Source organism: Elephas maximus, chromosome 1 (assembly GCF_024166365.1).
Source record: "Elephas maximus indicus isolate mEleMax1 chromosome 1, mEleMax1 primary haplotype, whole genome shotgun sequence".
In the NCBI taxonomy this organism is placed as follows: domain Eukaryota; kingdom Metazoa; phylum Chordata; class Mammalia; order Proboscidea; family Elephantidae; genus Elephas; species Elephas maximus.
The window spans coordinates 80,314,478-80,334,360 of NC_064819.1; the positions used below are offsets into that span (position 1 = coordinate 80,314,478).

General features: G+C 41.1%; 1 non-coding gene and 1 pseudogene across 1 annotated transcript; one reads left to right on the top strand and one right to left on the bottom strand.

Moving 5' to 3' along the window:
• Positions 1-19,883, top strand: part of LOC126062099 (etoposide-induced protein 2.4 homolog) — a 268,050-nt pseudogene that overhangs the window by 19,993 nt on the left and 228,174 nt on the right.
• Positions 6,594-6,665, bottom strand: TRNAA-UGC (transfer RNA alanine (anticodon UGC)). The gene has a single exon. It is a non-coding gene; the product is annotated as a tRNA-Ala (tRNA).

The window sequence follows — 19,883 nt, forward strand, 5'->3', positions numbered from 1 at the left end:
AAGCAAAAACAAAAAAGCCTTTGCCGTCGAGTAGATTCGAACACATGGAGACCCTATAGCACAGAGTAGAATTTATTAGTCTGCTCTAAAGTCTACTCGCCAGGAAACTGGGTGAAAGTTACTTGACTCCACCAGGAAAATCACAGATTTCCAACACAAATCTCCAGCCATACTAGCTCAAATGAAGTGCCTGAGGAAGTCCAGAGGAAGTCGTCAGCTGTAGCTGAACCGAAGAGTTGCACTCCGTATCAAGTTGCGTCAGATGCCCCGCCAGCATTCACTTTCCAGCCGACTCAGGGCTGGCTCACACCTCACACGTTCTGCGGTTGCTTTCAGTTCTGGTTTCACACTTCCACCTATAGACCTTGTTTGAGGATGGTGTACACAAAGGAGTTTAGGAAAAAAGCAAACGAACAACCGAAAACTTTTACAAGATTCCATCAATTTTAAATAACTGTTTCCCACCCCCCACCCCCCAGGTAGGAGAATGAACACGGGTCCTCAATACTGCAAAGCAGATAGGGTTGAATTGTCCAGGAAAGAGGAGATGTAACGGCTGGCTGTTCTCTCGCTGGGCTGCCTTCAGCTCAACTTGTAGATCTCCGTTTTCAGTCTAAAGCCTAACGCTACTTCTTTATCAGGACTCTCCATATGATATTGATGGAACTATTTCAGGCAGTTTTTCATTTAAAGGCTGAAAAATATACTGAGCAAAAGTGTTTATTGGGAAAGACGAGGAAGGTGGAAGAAGAGTAATTCCAATTCTCCTTGCCTTAGATTTCTAGAAAATCTCCTTGAGAAAGCGAGTGCAGGAGAGTGTTTGTTGTTGGGGGACTTGCTGCAGGAACAAGAATTGTTTTGACAAAACTTACAGACCTTTTTGTCTAGACCTTTCCTTGAGAGCTTTCCCAAATGTCGACCACGTCTCTACCTTCACTGGCACTTTGGAGTTTGGAAAACACTGCATTCCTTGAGAGATACCCTTCTCTTAGCCTCTTAATTTTTCTTTTCTTTCTGTCCTTCTTTTTTCTTTCCTGTTCCTCAGTAAACTGTGAAATGGAACTAAAGAAATATGGACTCACTTATGTGGTGGTGGCATATGTGTTCCTCCCCTTTTTGGAGATCTTGAGTAAGCCAGGTCTTTCTCTCCCTGTCATTCCTCCTTGTCTTACTTGGGCTGATGCAGTCAGGCTGGTAGCAGCCAGGCCACAGAGTCGAGACAGATCAGTTCTAGAGGCAATCAGTTGGATGATAGATTTATTTCGGATGTGAGCAGGGAATAAAAGTGATTAAAGGCATTTTAATAATGAAGAGAAGATAGATATGTTATTGAAATACAGCACTGAAGGGAAAAGAAAAAACAATAATGAAGGAGCCTGGGATTAGCTGGCCTTTCTTGCATGTTTAGGCTGTGCTCTACCACTAAGCTATACAACCAGGAAATCCTCTATACTTCAGTAATTTCTCTGTAACTGGTAACCACTCTGGTTTCTGGGTATTCTAGGGCTTAATAGTTAGTAGCATCAAGTCTGCTCTACTGTATTTAACTTTGCTGTTTCAGAAAAAGAAACTCTGTTGGCGTAGTGGCCAAGAGTTATGGCTGCTAACCAAAACGGTTGGCAGTTTGGATTCACCAGGTGATCCTTTGAAACCCTATGGAGGCAGCTCTACTCTGTCCTTTGGGGTCACTATGAGTTGAAATCGACTTGACAGCAATGGGTTTTGGTTTTCAGTTCAGAAAATACTAGACCGAATCCTTTTTTTTTTTTTTTTTTTTGCAGCTAGGCCATGAGAAAAACAACCAAATTGCTAGACTGTAAGGTCCTATTCCTGTTTCCCAGTCCAATCAGCCCACTCAAAGTTCTACTCATCTACAGGCTACCAGAGTGGTTCCATTCCACCACAAGGGAGAGTCCCAGGTTGGACTACCCTGTCTCCAGGTCTCTTCCTTTCGACTTCCTTTCTCTCTGCCTATAAAACTGCTAGCAAGACACAAGAGATGGTGCAGAAAAATACAAGGAGTGGCATGCACACTTCGTCAGAAAGTTTAGGTCATAGTGGGGAGAAAAGATAAAAAAGAATCAGTTAACTATATTTGATGGAAAATGAAATACAACGAGATGAGTAACTGTAGAGGCGGCCTGGAAATTTAGACATATATTCACCTTGATTAAATTTCATGAAGTGCTCTTGCTGTAATTGCTAAATTGGTAGAGTATAATCTCTCCTCGCCCATCTGTAACCTTTGCTAATCTGGGACTGTTTTAGTATCTAATGTTATATATCAAACTATTCCAAAATTTAGTCGCTTTAAAAAACCACCCATTTCATTTGCTGGCAATTCTCTGGGTCAGAAATTTGGGCAGGGCATGGCTGGACATTTCTGCTCCTCAGATATCAACTGGGATTGTTTACTGCTCTGCATTCAGCTAGTAGCTGGATTAAGCTCAAAGGTTCAAGAAGTCTTCACTCATGTCACTAGCGTTATCAGTGCCACTCTATATGGCTTTATCTTAGTCTTTCTCTCTCCATGGTGAAAGTCTGAGCTTTCTTATAGCTTGGTGTTGTTGTTAGTTGCTGTTGAGTCAGATCTGACTCTTAGTGACCCTATGTGCAACAGAACGAAACACTGCCCAGTCCTACACCATCCTCATAGTTGTTATGCTTGAGCCCATTATTGCAGCCACTGTGTCAATCCATTTCATTGAGGGTCTTTCTCTTCATTGATGACCCTCTACTTCTCCAAACTCAATGTCCATCTCTACGGACTGATCCCTCCTGATAACATGTCCAAAGTACGTGAGATGTAGCCTCACCATTCTTGCTTCTAAGGAGCATTCTGGTTGTACTTCTGCCAAGACAGATTTGTTTGTTCTTTTGGCAGTCCTTGGTATATTCAACATTCTTCTCCAACGCCACAACTCAAAGGCGTCAAAAAAGTTCGGTCTTCCCCTACAGATTGGGAAAGAATTTTCAGCTATGACATCTCCGACCAGTGCCTGATCTCTAAAATCTATATGAGTCTGTTAAAACTCAACCACAAAAAGACAACCCAATCAAAAAATGGGCGAAGGATATGAACACGCACTTCACTAAAGAAGATATTCAGGCAGCTAACAGATACATGAGAAAAATGCTCTCGATCATTAGCCATTAGAGAAATGCAAATTAAAACTACGATGAGATTCCATCTCACTCCAACAAGGCTGGCATTAATCCAAAAAACACAAAAGAATAAATGTTGGAGAGGCTGCGGAGAGATTGGAACTCTTATACACTGCTGGTGGGAATGTCAAATGGTACAACCACTTTAGAAATCTATCTGGCATTATCTTAAACAGTTAGAAATAGAACTACCATACAACCCAGAAATCCCACTCCTTGGAATATACCCTAGAGAAATAAGAGCCTTCACCCAAACAGATATATGCACACCCATGTTTATTGCAGCTCTGTTTGCAATAGCAAAAAGCTGGAAGCAACCAAGGTGTCCATTAACGGATGAATGGGTAAATAAATTGTGGTATATTCACACAATGGAATACTACGCATCGATAAAGAACAGTGACAATTCTATGAAACATTTCATAACATGGAGGAACCTGGAAGACATTCTGCTGAGTGAAATGAGTCAGAGGCAAAAGGACAAATATTGTGTAAGACCACTATTATAAGATCTTGAGAAATAGTATAAACTGAGAAGAACACATACTTTTGTGGTTAGGAGGGGGGGAAGGAGCTAGGGTGGGAGAGGGTTATTTACTGATTCGTTAGTAGATAGGAACTGCTTTAGGTGAAGGGAAGGACAATACTCTATACACAGAAGGTCAGCTCAACTGGACTGGACCAAAAGCAAAGAAGTTTCCAGGATAAACTGAATGCTTCAAAGGTCAGCGGAGCAAGGGCAGGGGTTTGGGGACTATGGCTTAAGGGCACTTCTAAGTCAATTGGCAAAATAATTCTATTATGAAAACATTCTGCTTCCCACTTTGAAATGTGGCGTCTGGAGTCTTAAATGCTAACAAGCTGCCATCTAAGATGCATCAATTGGTCTCAACCCACCTGGATCAAAGGAGAATGAAGAACACCAAGGTCACACGATAACTATGAGCCCAAGAGACAGAAAAGGCCACAGGAACCAGAGACTTACATCATCCTGAGACCAGAAGAACTAGATGGTGCCCGGCCACAACCGATGACTGCCCTGACAGGGAACACAACAGAGAACCCCTGAGGGAGCAGGAGATCAGTGGGATGCAGACCCCAAATTCTCATAAAAAGACCAGACTTAATGGTCTGACTGAGCCTGGAGGAATCCCAGCGGTCATGGTCCCCAAACCTTCTGTTGGCCCAGGACAGGAACCATTCCCGAAGACAACTCATCAGACGTGGAAGGGACTGGACAATGGGTAGGAGAGAGATGCTGATGAAGAGTGGGCTACTTGTATCAGGTGGACACTTGAGACTGTGTTGGCATTTCCTTGTCTGGAGGGGAGATGGGAGAGTAGAGAGGGTTAGAAACTGGCAAAATTGTCACGAAAGGAGAGTCTGGAAGGGCTGACTCATTAGGGGGAGAGTAAGTGGGAGTATGGAGTAAGGTGTATATAAGCTTATATGTGACAGACTGACTTGATATTTAAACGTTCACTTAAAGCTCAATAAAAATTATTAAAAAAAAAAAAAAAAGTTCGGTCTTCTTATTCATTGTCCAGCTTTCACATGCATGTGAGGCGTTTAAAAACACCCTGGCTTGGGTCAGGGGCAACTTAGTCCTCAAGGTGACATCTTTGCTTTTTAACACTTTAAAGAGGTCTTTTGCAGCTTATTTGCCCAATGCAATGCATCTTTTGATTCCTTGTCTGCTGTTTCCATGGGTGTTGATTGTGGGTCCAAGTAAAGTGAAATCCTTGACAACTCCAATCTTTTCTTTGTTTATCATGATGTTGCTTATTGTTCCAGTTTTGAGGATTTTTGTTTTCTTTATGTTGAGGTGTAATCCATACTGAAGGCAGTGGTCTTTGATCTTCATCAGTAAGTGCTTCAAGTCTTCACTTGCAGCATGCGAAGTTGTGTAACCTGCATACACAGGTTTTATTTTTAATATAAAAATTTATGTGCACCTTGTTATGTACTCCTAGTTGCTCTCCCCCTAATGAAACAGCACACTCCTCCTCTCCACCCTGTATTCCCCATGTGCATTCAGCCAGCTCTTGTCTCCCTCTGCCTTCTCATCTCCCCTCCAGACAGAACCTGCCCACATAATCTTGTGTGTCTACTGGAGCCAAGAAGATCACTCCTACCAGGATTATTTTCTGTCTTGTAGTCCAGTCCAAGCCCTGTCTGGAGAGTTGGCTTCAGGAATGGTTCCAGTCTTAGGCTAACAGAAGGTCTGGGGACCATGACCCCCAGCGTCCTTCTAGTCTCAGTCAGACCATTAAGTCTGGTCTTTTTACAAGAATTAGAGGTCTGCATCCTACTGCTCTCCTGCTCCATCAGGGATTCTCTGTTGTGTTCCGTGTCAGGGCAGTCATCGGTTGTAGCCAGGCACCGCCTAGTTCTTCTGGTCTCAGGCTGATGTAGTCTCTGGTTTATGTGGCCCTTTCTGTCTCTTGGGCTCATAATTACCTTGTGTCTTTGGTGTTCTTCATTTTCCTTTGATCCAGGTGGGTTGAGACCAATTGATGCATCTTAGATGGCTGCTTGCTAACATTTAAGACCCCAGCCGCCATTCACCGAAGTGGGATGCAGGATATTTTCTTAATAGATTTTGTTATGCCCATTGACCTTTTTTTTTATTGCCCTAGATGTCCCCTGAAACCATGGCCCCCAGACTCCGGCCCCTGCTACTCTGGCTTCGAAGCATTCGGTTGTATTCAGGAAACATCTTTGCTTTTGGTTTAGTCCAGTTGTGCTGACCTCTCCTGTATTGTGTGTTGTCTTTCCCGTCACCTAAAGTAGTTCTTGTCTACCATCTAATTAGTGAATACCCCTTTCCCTCCCTCCCCTCCTAACCATCAAAGAATATTTTCTTCTGTGTTTAAACTATTTCTTGAGTTCTTATAATAGATAACACAGGTTGTTAATGAGTCTTCCTCCAATCTTGATGCCCCATTCTTTTTCAGAGTCCCGCTTCTTAGATTATTTGCTCAGCAAACATTAAAAAGTATGGTGAAAGAATACAACTCTGACGCACGCTTTTCCTGACTTTAAACCATGCAATGTCCCGTTGTACTATCCAAACAACTGCCTCTTGATCAATGTACAGGTTCCTCATGAGAAACCCTACTGGGTTTCTTTTCGTTTGTCTTGTTTCTTTTCGGTAGTATTGCAAAATGGTAGACTAGGTGATGGCATTAGGGGATGTGGCTAAGATTGTTCTTCTCTTATTTTTTCCTTTTGCTGTCGTAGCAGCCATGTTTACATTTCAGTCGAGCAAGAAATTAGTGGTAGTGGTGGTGTTGGGGGGAGGGATAACAAAAAGTGGAAAAGCAGGAGAGCCAATTCCATATAGTCGATGTTCCGGTAGAAAGCTTGTTGGAGATCAAAAATTTACAGCAGAAAGCGTATTGGAGATCAAAAAGGCACAGTACCCGTGGAGATGCCGGGGATCGAACCCGGGACCTCATACATGCAAAGCATGCGCTCTACCACTGAGCTACACCCCCAGGCTATCTACCTTCGTGTTTATGATACACCAGGAAATACGATACCCATTTTATGTAGTTCTTTGAAAAGCTTTTTTTTTTTTTTTGGTTAGTATAAAGTCCATTCTGTTAACTCCACCATTTCTATAATCTTTAAACTGGATCCTTTTCTTTTCTTGAGGCTACGCTCAAGAAAGTTAACTGAATTCTAGACTAAATGATACAGTTTTCAGCTCTCAGGTTCCTCCTTTTCTGGTCAGTCTTCTCCAAGATCTACTCCCCGTCCAAATGCCTGCTTTTCTTCTTCTTCTTCTTCTTTTTTTAAACCACTCCACGGACAGTCTCAGGATGAACTTTTGTCTTCATTCTCTTCCTCGCTAGGTTTGTTTCTTGCAGAGGCCACTCTACATAGTCTCTCTCGGACATCTTGTTCTACTCATGTTTATAAGTGCCATAAATCTGCTGTTAGTCAGTCTCTCTCTCTTCACTTTCTATACCCAGCCCTGCCTTTCTAACCATCAATCTGTTAAGCGTTGTTAGGTGCCCTTGAGTCTGTTTGGACTCATAGTAACCCTATGAACAGCAGAAGGAAACATCTCCCAGTCCGGACCCATCCTCATAATTGTTGCTACCACTGTGTCAACCCATCTCTTTCCTCAAATATTTGCTCCCCCTCCGCTTTACCAAGCATGATATCTTGCTCTATGCACTTGTCCTCCTGCTAACATGTCGAAAGTACAGAAGGCAGAATCTTACTATCCTTGCTTCTAAGAAACATTCTGACTGTACTTCTTCCAAGACAGATTTGTTCCTTCTTTTGGCAGTCAGTGGTATATCCAATATTACCAAGACCATAATTCAAAGGCATCAATTCTTTGTCGTTGTCCAGCTTTGGCATGGATATGAGGCAACTGAAAATACCATGGCTTGGGTCAGGCACACCTTAGTCCTCAAAGTGACATCTTTGCTTTTTAACACTTGAAAGGGGTCTTTTGCAGCAGTTTTGCCCAGTGGAATACATTATTTGATTTCTTGACTGTTGCTTCCATGGGCTTTGATTGTGGGTCCAAGAAAAATGAAATTCTTGACAATTTCAATATTTTCCTCCATTTATCATGACGTTGCTTATTGGTCCAGTTGTGAGGGTTTTTGTTTTCTTTATGTTGAGGTGTAGTCCATACTGAAGCCTGTAGCCTTTGATCTTCATCATTAAGTGCTTCAAGTCCTCTTCACTTTCAGCAAGCAAGATTGTGTTATCTGTGTATTGCAAGTTGTATCTATAAGTCCAGAATGCCTTCCCCTGAAAAATCCAGAAAGCACCTTAATACCAAAATGTGCAAAGTGAAAATAACATTTTTTTTCTATTGTGCTCTTTTCCTAAATTCCATATCTTGAAAAATGGCTTCACCCTACAGCTGGCAAGTCCAGAGAAGTGTTAGTGTTTCTCCCAATTAGCAGTCTTGTGCATTTTGATGCATTTACCTTCTGGCCTCCTCCATTCTCAACTCCTTAGGGTCAGGGACCACATCATCATCACATTTAATCAAGTGATTATCTAAGGACAACAAAAGGTCAATAATTATCCTTAATTGAATGAATGGAAGTCAATGTGCAGATACTTCTAATCTTCTTGAAGGGAAGGAATGACTGTATCCAATTCCTTTGAAGTTGTGGCAGTAGAAAAAGACTCCTCCCCCTTGTTATGCTTCTGCTTCAGGGACTGAGAGATCAAAATTTCAAATCTCAGAGGTATTTGTATGCTTTTCCTTATGTAGGGGTTTGTCCATTCTGTTTTGATAGGTTCACTATTATCTAGCTCCATACAAAGCAATGATCTCTTTCTTTTAAGTAGTAAACATTTTTTCTTCTTTATATTAAGGAATTCTCCCTCTTTTTCTTCTTCCTTCTTCATTTTCTTCTTTGCAGGTTTCTCCTCCTCTTTTTCCAAAGTATTCTTGCATCTGCGGTCCTTTTTTCCACCCACTGCCTATGCTAAGGAAGGTTTTTTTTTTTTTTTTTTCCAGTATCAGGTTTGACTATTTAGCACTGCCGTCACAGTTTTTACTTTCATAATTTGATAGCCATTAGGGCTGAGGCCCCTTATGGGTTAAACGAATATTTGTTTGTGTTTATACATTAATTTAATGGAGATATTGAGTGACTACTGTGGACCTGGCACTGTACACTAAGAATGCAATGGCAATCAAGATATTCACGAACTCTGCCCTTATAGGGCTTATATCATAGACATATAAAAAATATGTTAAATAGAAATAGATTGGAAACAAGTATGGGAAGTGGGATGAGGGTGTGGAGAGAGAGAAAGAGAGATAATGTTTTGTTTTGATTCTTGCTTCTTTTACTTTACATAATGATATAATGGAAACCTTGGTGACCTAGTGCTTAACTGCTACCGCTGCTAGTCAAAGGGTCGGCATTTCGAATCCGCCAGGCGCTCCTTGGAAACTATACGGGGCAGTTCTACTCTGTCATATAGGGTGGCCATGAGTCGGAATCGACTGGACGGCGCTGGGTTTTTTTTTTTTTTAATGATATAACATTTTTGAGATTCATCCACATTGTAGTCTGTATCACTATTTCTTTTCTTTTCTTTTAATTATTGTACCTTAGATGAAAGTTTACAGAACAAACTAGGTTCTCATTAAACAGTTAAGTACACATATTGTTTTGTGACTTTTGTTATCAACCCCATGACATGTCAACACTCTCCCTTCTCAACCTTGGGTTCCCTATTGCCAGCTTTCCTGTCCCCTCTTGCCTTCTCTTCCTTGCCCCTAAGTTGTTGTGCCCCTTCAGTATCCTTTTGTTTTATGGGCCTGTCTAATCTTTGGCTGAAGGGTGAACCTCAGCAGTGACTGCATTACAGAGATGAAAGGGTGTCTCAGGGCCATATTCTCAGGGTTTCTCCAGTCTCATTCAGACCAGTAAATATGGTCTTTTTTTGTCCTACATTTTTCTCCAGCCCTGTCTGGGACCCTCTATTGTGATCCCAGTGAGAGCATTTGGTGGTGGTAGCTGGGAGCCATCTAGTTGTGCTGGACTCAGTTTGGTGGAGGCTGTGATAGTTGTGGTCCATTAGTGCTTTGGACTAATCTTTCCCTTGTGTCTTTAGTTTTCTTCATTTTCCCCTGCTCCAGATGGTGTGACACCAGTGAGGTATCTTAGATGGCTGCTCACAAGCTTTTAAGACCTCGGACTGTGCTCAACAAAGTAGAATGTAGAACACTTTCTTTACAAACTATGTTATGCCAGTTGAACTAGATGCTCCCTGAGACTGTATCGTTATCTTACTTTGTGAGTAGAATTTCAGTGTATTATCATACAAAGTTTTGTCAGTGGGTATTTGGATTGTTACCTGTCTTTGACTATTATCAGCAAAGCTTCTATTAACATGCTTTCACAAGCTTCTTGTGGACATGAGTTCTTATTTGGCTTGTGAAAGGAATTACTGGGTTATAGTGTAGATACATGTTCAGTGTTATAAGACACTGGTATATTGTTTTCCAAAGTAGTAATATCATTCTCTATTCACACCAGCATTATATAAGGGTTCCTGCTCTTATCAGTCTTTAATATTAGAAATTTTAGTAAAGTGGTATTTCATTTTTTTAATTTAAAAATTGTATCACAACTTTGTTGTGGTGTAATTGACATTCAAGTGTAAATTTCCCCTACTATTGATACAAAACGCTTCTGAATACTCTACCCAATGCCCCTACAGTTATACGATTTTTCAGTTTGACTGGCAGAAACAGGCATATTTCCAGACCTGTCTGAGTGTTGGTCACTGTTCCCTTTGATCCTTTTTGATGGTCCTGGCCTTTCCCAGAACTCAGGTTGTTTTCTCATGTTGATCAGTACTTTGTGACTACTCAAGGGGCACCCTCTACAGACCTGCAGAGTTCTGTCTTCAGACAGCTCTCTGCTCTCTACTACTCTGTCCTGTAAACTCTAGCTGCTGTTTTCTCCCAGTACTCTGAATCAACTCCATCTCCTTATCTGAGTGAGTCAGTCAAGTTCTGCTTGGCTTTCACCTCCTCGTGATGCATTCTGGAAACTTTCTCAAGGTATTAAGCTGGGCAATCATGGGGATCACCTCATTTGCTTCCTATTTTTTAGGAATATTCTCCTTCATTGCTTCATTTGCAGTGTCTCGAAAACCTGTATTTCCTATATTTTGTCTGCATTTTAGTTGTTTCAGGCGGGAGGGTCAATCCAGTCCCTGTAACTTCATCTTTTGAGAAATAGAAGTCAATATTTATTCTTTATTACTGGTTTTTACCGATTTGATTATGATGTGCCTTGGTGTTATCTTCATAATCCTTGTGCTTGGGGTGCATTCATCTTCTCTGACCTGTGTGTTTATTGTTCTCAACAATTTGGAAAAATTTCAGCCTTTGTCATATATTTTGTCTATCCTATCCTTTTTTTCCTCTCCTTCATGGTCTGTAATTACATGCTGCATGCAAATACAAACTGCATGATTCACTGATACTTTGTTCTTCCTGGTTTAAAAAAATTTTTTTTCTTCGTGTTTCATTTTGGATAGTTTTTATTTTATGTCTTCGAGTTCATTCATCTTTTCTTCTATAGCATCTTATTTGCTGGTAAACATATCTGGTGTATTTTTTCATATCGGACATCAGGATTTTCATCTAGAAATTCAATTAGGTCTTTGCTATGGATTAAACTGCATAATAAATACATATCAAATTCCTGGCTTCTAAACATGTGGATACAATCCTGTTTAGAAATAGGGTTTTCTTTGTTATGTTAACTAGATCATAACCACTAGGGTGAGTCCTAAACCTAATCACTCTTGAGTTATAAAAAAGAAAAGAACAGACACGGAGACACACACATAGTGAAGAAAGATACCAAGGAATGCAAGGAACACCTAGGAACATGTGGGGATGCAACAAGGTAGGACCTCCCCCTAGAGCCATGCTTTGAATTCAGACCATCATTCAGCCTCCAAAACTGCCACTTGTAGCATTTACTTTATGGCAGCTGTCTTAGTTATCTAGTGCTGCTATAACAGAAATTCCACAAGGGGATGGCTTTAAAAGCAGACATTTATTTTCTCGTAGTATAGGAGGCTGGAAGTCCAAATTAAGGGTGCTGGCTCCAGAAGAAGGATTTCTCTCTCTGTTGGCTCTGGAGGAAGATAACTGTCTCTTTTAGCTTCTGCTCCTAGGTGATCTTCATGTAGCTTGGCATCTCTCTTCACCCATCTCTGCTTCTAGCTTCCTTATTTCATCTCTTTATATCTCAAAAGAAATTGACTCAAGATATACTCTAATTCTGCCTCATTAATGTAAGCAACGCAACCTATGCCTAAACCACGTTATAACCACAACCACAGTGGTTAGGATTTACAGCACGTATTTGTCAGAGACACAATTCAATCCATAACATTCCATCTTTTGATCCTCAAAAATTCATGTCCTTGCCACGGGCAAAACACATTCACCCCATGACATCATCTCAAAAGTCTTAAATCAACTCCAAGACCAACCAAAATCTCATCTTCTGAATCACACGTATCAAATATGGGTGAGGCTTTAGGCGTATTCCATCCTTGGACAAAATTCTTTATCTGTGAACCTGTGAAATCTAGAATACAAGTTATCTATTTCTTAAGTACAATGCTGGAACAGGCACACAATGTAAACATTTCAATTACAAATGGGAGAAATTGGAGGGAAAGTGAGGATAATAGGCACTAAGCAAGTCCAAAACCCAGAACAATTGACATTAGCTCTCAAGGCTCGAAAATACTCCTTTGTTCTTTTGGGACATGGGGGCATAGGCCCTACCCTCCAGACTCTGGGTGGTGGCTATATCCTTGGATTCTGGGTGGAGGGTCCTCAGCCCTGGGCTTCAGCTCCAACTTCTAGGCCCACTGGGATGACAACTCTGCTCCCTTGGCTTTGGGTGGCCCCGTTCTCCTAGTCCATCTGAGTGGTGACCCCTCCTTCAGCCTTGAAAGGCCCCATTCTTTTGTCCCTTGGGCATGGCAGCCTTTCACCTCGGCTTTGGAGAGCTGGCCCCAAACTCTAGGCCAAAACGAATGGCAGCCCTAAGCTCTGGAACAGAGTTGGTGAAGAACGAATTCTTTGAAACCCACGAGGCCATGGCTCTGCCCTTTGCCACTCCAGAGGCCATGGCCCCACCCATTGAGACCCCAGAGGCTGTGGGCCCACCCTTTGAGACCAAGGCACCTCTGCTTCCTGTGCCCTTTCTGATAGTTCTTTTTATCTAAGAGATTCTCCAAGGAGGGTCCTTTTCTTTTCTTGGAAGACAACAGATGTAGCTCCTTTGGCCTGTTCCCTGCCTGTAGAATTCCAAGAGACAGACAGAGTTCTTTCCTTGCCTTCTTTCTTTGTCCGCTTCAGAATATGCTGATGGGTTTTCTACTGTGGCAGTTGGTTAGACCCATCAGTCACAGGATTAATCTCTGTAACAAAAGATTGTGTATCCATGTCCTTGATGAAAATTCTAGTTTGTACAACAGAATTTTAAAAAGCTTTAAGATTTGTTTTCATTTTGCACAGTTCATATTTAAGTCCATCTCTTTCCCCTAGCATTTTACTGCAAGCAGCAAGGAGAAACCATGTGACCTCTTTAAGATCTTACTTAGAAATCTCTTCAGCCAGATATCCAAGTTCATCACTTTCAAGTTCTACATTCCAGCAAACATTTGAACATAATGTAGATAAGTTCTTCACCACTGCATAAAAAGCATGGTCTTTCCTTCATTGTCCAATCACATGTTCATTTTTTTTCTTTTAAAGCCTCACCAGAAGCACATCTAACATCCACATTCTGGTGCTGGTGCCATATGTATTATCCGACAATAGAGGCTTTCTCTATATTCCTCCTCACTTCCTTCTGAGCCCTCACCAGAATTACCTTTGATGTCCATAATTCTACCAACAGCCTTTTCAAGACAATCTAGGCTTTTACTATTAGGCATCTTAAAACTCTTCCAGCCGCCACCCATTACCCAGTTCCAAAACTACTTCCACATTTTAGGTATCTTGCTAGAGCAGCACCCCATTTCTTGGTACCAGATTCTGTCCCAGTTATCTAGGGCTGCTGTAACAGAAATACCAGAAGCAGATAGCTTTAACAAACAGAAATTAATTTTCTCACTGTTTAGGAGGCTAGAAGTCCAAATTCAAGGTGCTGATACTAGGCGAAGGCTTTCTCTCTCCATTGTCTCGGCAGGAAGATCTTTGTCTCTGTTAGCTTCTACTCCTGGGTGATCTTCATGTGGTTTCACATCTCCCTTCCCTTATCTCTGCTTCTTGTTTGCTTGTTGAATCTCTTTATATCTCAAAAGAGGTTGACTCAAGATTTGCCCAATGCTAATCCTGCCTCACTGACATACCAAACACAACCCACTCCCATATGGGATTATAACCATAGGCATCAAACAAAAAAACAAATCCATTGACATCAAATAGTGGTTAGGATTTACAACATGTATTTTAGGGGGACACAATTCAATTCATAACAGCAGCACTAGTAAATTAAGGCAGCCTTTTAAAAAATGTAATATTCCATATCTCTCTATAATATGCTCATGCTTTCCTCTTCCTTCTTGGACATACAAAATAAATCTATAATAGCAGTTTTAATATTCTTGTTTACTGACCTTATCATATGTTATTTCTTGGTCTGTTTTGTTGACTGATTTTTGTATTTAATTTGGGTCATATCTTCCTGCTTCTTTGCATGCCTGGCATTTTTTATTGAATGCCAGGCAGTGTGAATTTTACATTACTAAGGGATGTAGTCACATTACAGTATTTACATTACTAGGAGCCAAATTACAACCTTGAGTGTATCCCACCTAAATGTAGAGACCATTTCAAGAATAAATTTGACTCACTGAACACTAATGACCAAAGACATGTGAGTTATGGGATGACATCAAGGATATAGATGAAGAAAGCAAAAGGTCATTAAAAGGACAGCAAAGAAAGAAAAGAGCAAAATAAATGTGAGAAGAGACTCTGAAACTTACTCTTGAACATAAAATAGCTAAAATGAATAGAAGAAATGATGCCATAAAAGAGACGAACAGAAAATTTCAAAGGACAGCTTTAGAAGACAAGTTAAAATGAATGAAATAATGAAATGTCCAAAGAACTGGAGTTAGAAAACCAAAAGGAATGAACACACTTGGCATTTATCAAGCTGAAAGATCTGAAGAAAAAATTCAAGCCCTGAGTTGCAATTTTGAAGGATTCTATGGGCAAAATATTGAATGATGCAGGAAGCATCAAAAGAAGATGGAAGGAATACACAGAGCCACTGTACCAGAAAGATTTAGTTGATGTTCAAACATATGATTGAGAACTAATGATATTGAAGAATGTCCAAGCTGCACTGAAGGCATTGGAGAAAAACAAGCTCTAGGAATTGATGGAATACCACTTGAGATGTTTCAGCAAACGGATGCAAAGCTGGAGGTGCTCAACCATCTATGCCAAGAAATTTGGAAGACAGTTACCTGGGCAACCACCTGGAAGATATCCATCTTTGTGCCCATTCCAAAGAAAGGTGATCCAACAGAATGCGGAAGTTATTGAACAATATATTAATGCCAAAAGCAAGTAACATTTTGCTGAAGATAATTAAAAAACGATTGCAGCTGTACTTTGAGAGGGACCTGTCAGAAATTCAAGCCAGATTCAGAAGAGGAGGTGGAACTAGAAACATCATGGCTGATGTCAGATGGATCGTGGCTGAAAGCAGAGAATACCAGAAAGATGCTTGCCTCTGTTTTATTGACTATGCAAAGGCATTCAACATCATGATTTGTGGAGAAAATATTGAAGTTGTCAAGGATTTCATCTTACTTGGCTCTACAATCAATGCCCATGGAAGCAGCAGTCAAAAAATCAAGCAATGTATTATTGCATTGGCCAAATCTGCTGCAAAACACCTTTTTAAAACGTTAGAAAGCAAAGACGTCACTTTGAGGACAAAAGTGCTCCTGACACAAGTCGTGGTATTTTCAATCACCTCATATGTATGAGAAATATGAACAATGAACAAGGAAGACTGAAGAAGAGTTGATGTCTTTGAATTATGATGTTGGTGAAGAATATTGACTATACCATGGACTACCAGAAGAAAGAACAAATCTGTCTTATAAGAAGTACAGCCAGAATGCTCCTAAGAAGTGAGGATGGTGAGACTTCGTTTCGTGTATTTTGGACATGTTATCAGAAGGGACCAGTCCCTTGAGAAGGATATCATGCTTGGTGAAGTAGAGGGTCAGTGAAAAAAAGAATGACACAATGGCTGTAAAAACTGGTTCAAACATAGCAATGGCTGTGAGGATGGGGCAGTGTTTCATTCTGTTGTAGGTAAGGTCACTTTGAGTGTGAACCAACTCAATGGTGCCTAACAACAAGGACAGTATTACTTTGTGTATTCCTTGAAATGTCTTTCAGTCCTTCCCCCCACCTTCCGCCCAGCCCTGAGGAAACAGTGAAATTACTTGAGAACAGTTCAATCATTTTGAGGTTTCATTTGAAACTTTACCAGGTAGGACTAGAGTAGCCTTTAGTCTAGTTTTAATTTGGCTCCACTAAAAAGACAACTTTCTTTCCCTCTACTTGACGGCCTATGTTGTTAGAGATCCTGTACTGTGTCTGCTGGGAATGTGAGCTATTTCTAGTCTCAACGGAGCTCTTGGAATTGCTTTACATGCTGTTTCCGGTAGTTCTTTTTCTGGCTGTAGGAAGTTTCCTCACATTCAGAGGCCAATCATTACTCTGCTGAAGATTCAAATATAACCCTCTGTAGATCTCTGGAATGTTCTCTCTGTGCAGCTCTCTTCCCTTTGGTTATTCTGCCCCATGAATTCTAGCCGTTTTGTCTTCCCTGAATTCTCAATTCTGTCTTCTGCTAAAGGATATGGCCGGACTATGTTTGAAACCCGCTCCATGTGATGTGGCCTGGAATCCCTTTCCAGGTGATAAGCTGGAGCAATTGTAGGGCTCACCTTATTTGTTTCTCTTCTCTCAGGCATCATTGTCTTATATTGGTTATCATCATGTGTTTTTGTTTTGTTTTGCTTATTTTATACAGTTTCATTTACTTTATCCTGTTTTTTAATTGCTTAAGGGATCAAGGTAAACTTTGCTCCTATTATTCCATCGTGGCCAGAAGTGGAAATCGCCATAGGCCTTAGGTCCTTACTCTAAAAAGACCCAATTGAAAGGATGTTCTCATGTGTTTTTCCAAATTATGTTTTCAGCTTATTCTCTCCCCTAAGACAAAGTTATCCACTGCTGTCCATGACCTCTGATTGAAACTAATCTTAGGCAGTGGTGGATAAGGGGTTGGAGGAGGACCAAGACCAGTAAATCAGAGGGTAGATATTCTTGGATTCCACTTTTAGATTGTTTGGTGTCCTAGATAGTGCTCAAAAACAAAGCAAATTGAAAAGAAAATGGTGTGGTGTCTCATATTTCTCTCTTCATTGTGTACTTTATTTTCTATCCTGATAAAAGCTGATACTACTAAAGACAAACAAACACCAAAAACAAAAAAACACTGGGAGTGGGTCCATTACTGTGGTGAAATACTTGTTGCCTCAGGCTTCAGTGATCCTGAATATTTATTCTTTCTCCACTCCCTTTCTAAGTTTCCTTCTTTCTCCTCATATAACCACCATGGCTTATGCCAAGGACCATTGAGTAGAAAGGAACAACATTAAAAGTGACCTACTGGAGCAGCAGTTTATTTTCATGTGAGCAGGAAAAAAGCGAGTAATGGAATGAGAAAATAAAATACTGTTTGATCTGTAAAGAATAGAAGTGGAAGCATTGTGAAATGCTACATTTTTACACTCCCTTGACAATGTGGTTTTTTTTCTGAAGCTCTTTCTTTAAATATATCTTTTTTTGGTTGGGTTTCGAACACGTTTTGTTGGACACATAGATTTCCCACCATTCTAAACTCCACAATCTCTGAAACTACTAAATTTCATTCTGTTAACCATCTACACTCTGAGAAATGTAACTGGATTGTAGACCAAATGAGACTACTGCTTCTAGGACTTTTCCCGTGCTACTTCAAGGTGTTTTTTGCCAGTAGGCTGCCTGAATTGACCTTCCCTTGACTCCTTCAGGAAAAGTCTGAGGATAGAACTTTCTTTTGTACTTTCAATTTCTCTCTCTCCATCGTTTCTTTCCTTTCTGTTTATAATGTTCCTTGAGCCACCATTTTCCTTAAGAAAAGAAGGGCAGCCAACTGTGAAAAGACATTTGTAATACATGTATTTGACATATAGAAGACGATTTTCAAATCAATAATAATAATAATAAAGATCCCTGTCCCTGCTGCTGCGAGGAGTGGGCGCGGCCCGGCGCCTAGAGCGCACATTCCTCCACCGCCCGCGTTATTGCGCGGAGCGCGCGTCCCCTGGGCCCAGCGGCCCGGCAGAACTAGCCAGGCCGCCTCCGGCTTCGCCCGGCCCTGCCCCGCGCCCAGGGGGCCCGGGGCTGGCTCCCGGCTTCGGGCGGACGATGCGCGGCGCAGCCAGAGCGGCTGAGGGAAGCGGAGGCGGAGGTGACTCTAGGACTAGCGGCCCGGCCATGCAGCGCTTCGGGCCACCGCGGACGAGGCGGCCCTGCTCCTGGCTGGGCTGGCCCTGCGGAGCTGGAGGCGGGCTGGTGACTCGCCGGCTGGGTAGGCAGGGGCCGCGGCCAGGGCCGGAGAGGAGGCAGCACAAAAGGGCACCCAGATTGGCAAGGAAGAAGTAAAAGTACCTGTATTTGCAGGTGACATGATCTTATACACAGAAAACCCTAAGGTATCCTCCAGAAAACTACTGAAATAGAAGAGTTCAGCAGAGTATTAGGATAGAAGATAAACATACAAAAATCAGTTGGATCCCTCTACAGCAACAAAAAGAACATTGAAGAGGAAATCACCAAATCAATGCCATTTACAGTAGCCCCCAAGAAGATAAAATACTTAGGAATAAATCTTATCAGAGATGTAAAAGACTCATACAATGAAAACTACAGTACACTTCTGCAAGAAACCAAAAGTGGCTTGCATTAGTAGAAGAACATACCTTGCTCATGGATAGGAAGACTTAACATTATAAAAATATCTATTCTACCAAAAGCGATCTATACATTTAATGCAATTCCGATCCAAATCCAAACGACATTCTTTAATGAGATGGAGAAACAAATCACCAATTTCATATGGAAGGGAAAGAGGCCCCGGATAAATAAGGCATTACTGAAAAAGAAGAACAAAGTGGGAGGCCTTACTTTACCTGATTTTAGAATCTATTATACCGCCATGGTAGTCAAAACAGCCTGGTACTGGTACAACAACAGATACATGGACCAATGGAACAGAATTGAGAATCCAGACATAAATCCATCCACATAGGAGCAGGTGATATTTGACAAAGGCCCCAAAACAGTTAGATGGGGAAAAGACAGTCTTTTTAACAAATGGTGCTGGCATAACTGGATATCCATCAGCAAAAAAATGAAACAAGACCCATACCACACTCCATGCACAAAAACTAACTCAAAATGGATCAAAGACCTAAATATAAAATCTAAAAAGATAAAGATCATGGAAGAAAAAATAGGGACAACATTAGGAGCCCTAATACATGGCATAAACAGTATAGGAAACATTATAAAGAATGTAGAAGAAAAACTAGATAACTGGGAGCTCCTAAAAATCAAACACTTATGTTCATCCAAAGACTTCACCAAAAGACTAAAAGGACTACCTACAGACTGGGAGAAAGTTTTTAGCTATGACATTTCTGATCAGCGCCTCATCTCTAAAATCTACATAATACTGCAAAAACTCAACTGCAAAAAGACAAATAACCCAATTAAAAAATGGGCAAAAGATATGAATAGACACTTCACTAAGGAAGACATTCAGGTAGCTAACAGATATATGAGGAAATGTTCACGATCATTAGCCATTAGAGAAATGCAGATCAAAACTACAATACAATGAGATTTCATCTCACTCCAAGAAGGCTGGCATTAATCCAAAAGGCACAAAAGAATAAATGTTGGAGAGGCTGTGGAGAGATTGGAACACTTATACACTGCTGGTGGGAATGTCAAATGGTACAACCACTTTGGAAATCGATTTGGCACTTCCTTAAAAAGTTAGAAATAGAACTACCGTGAAGAACTA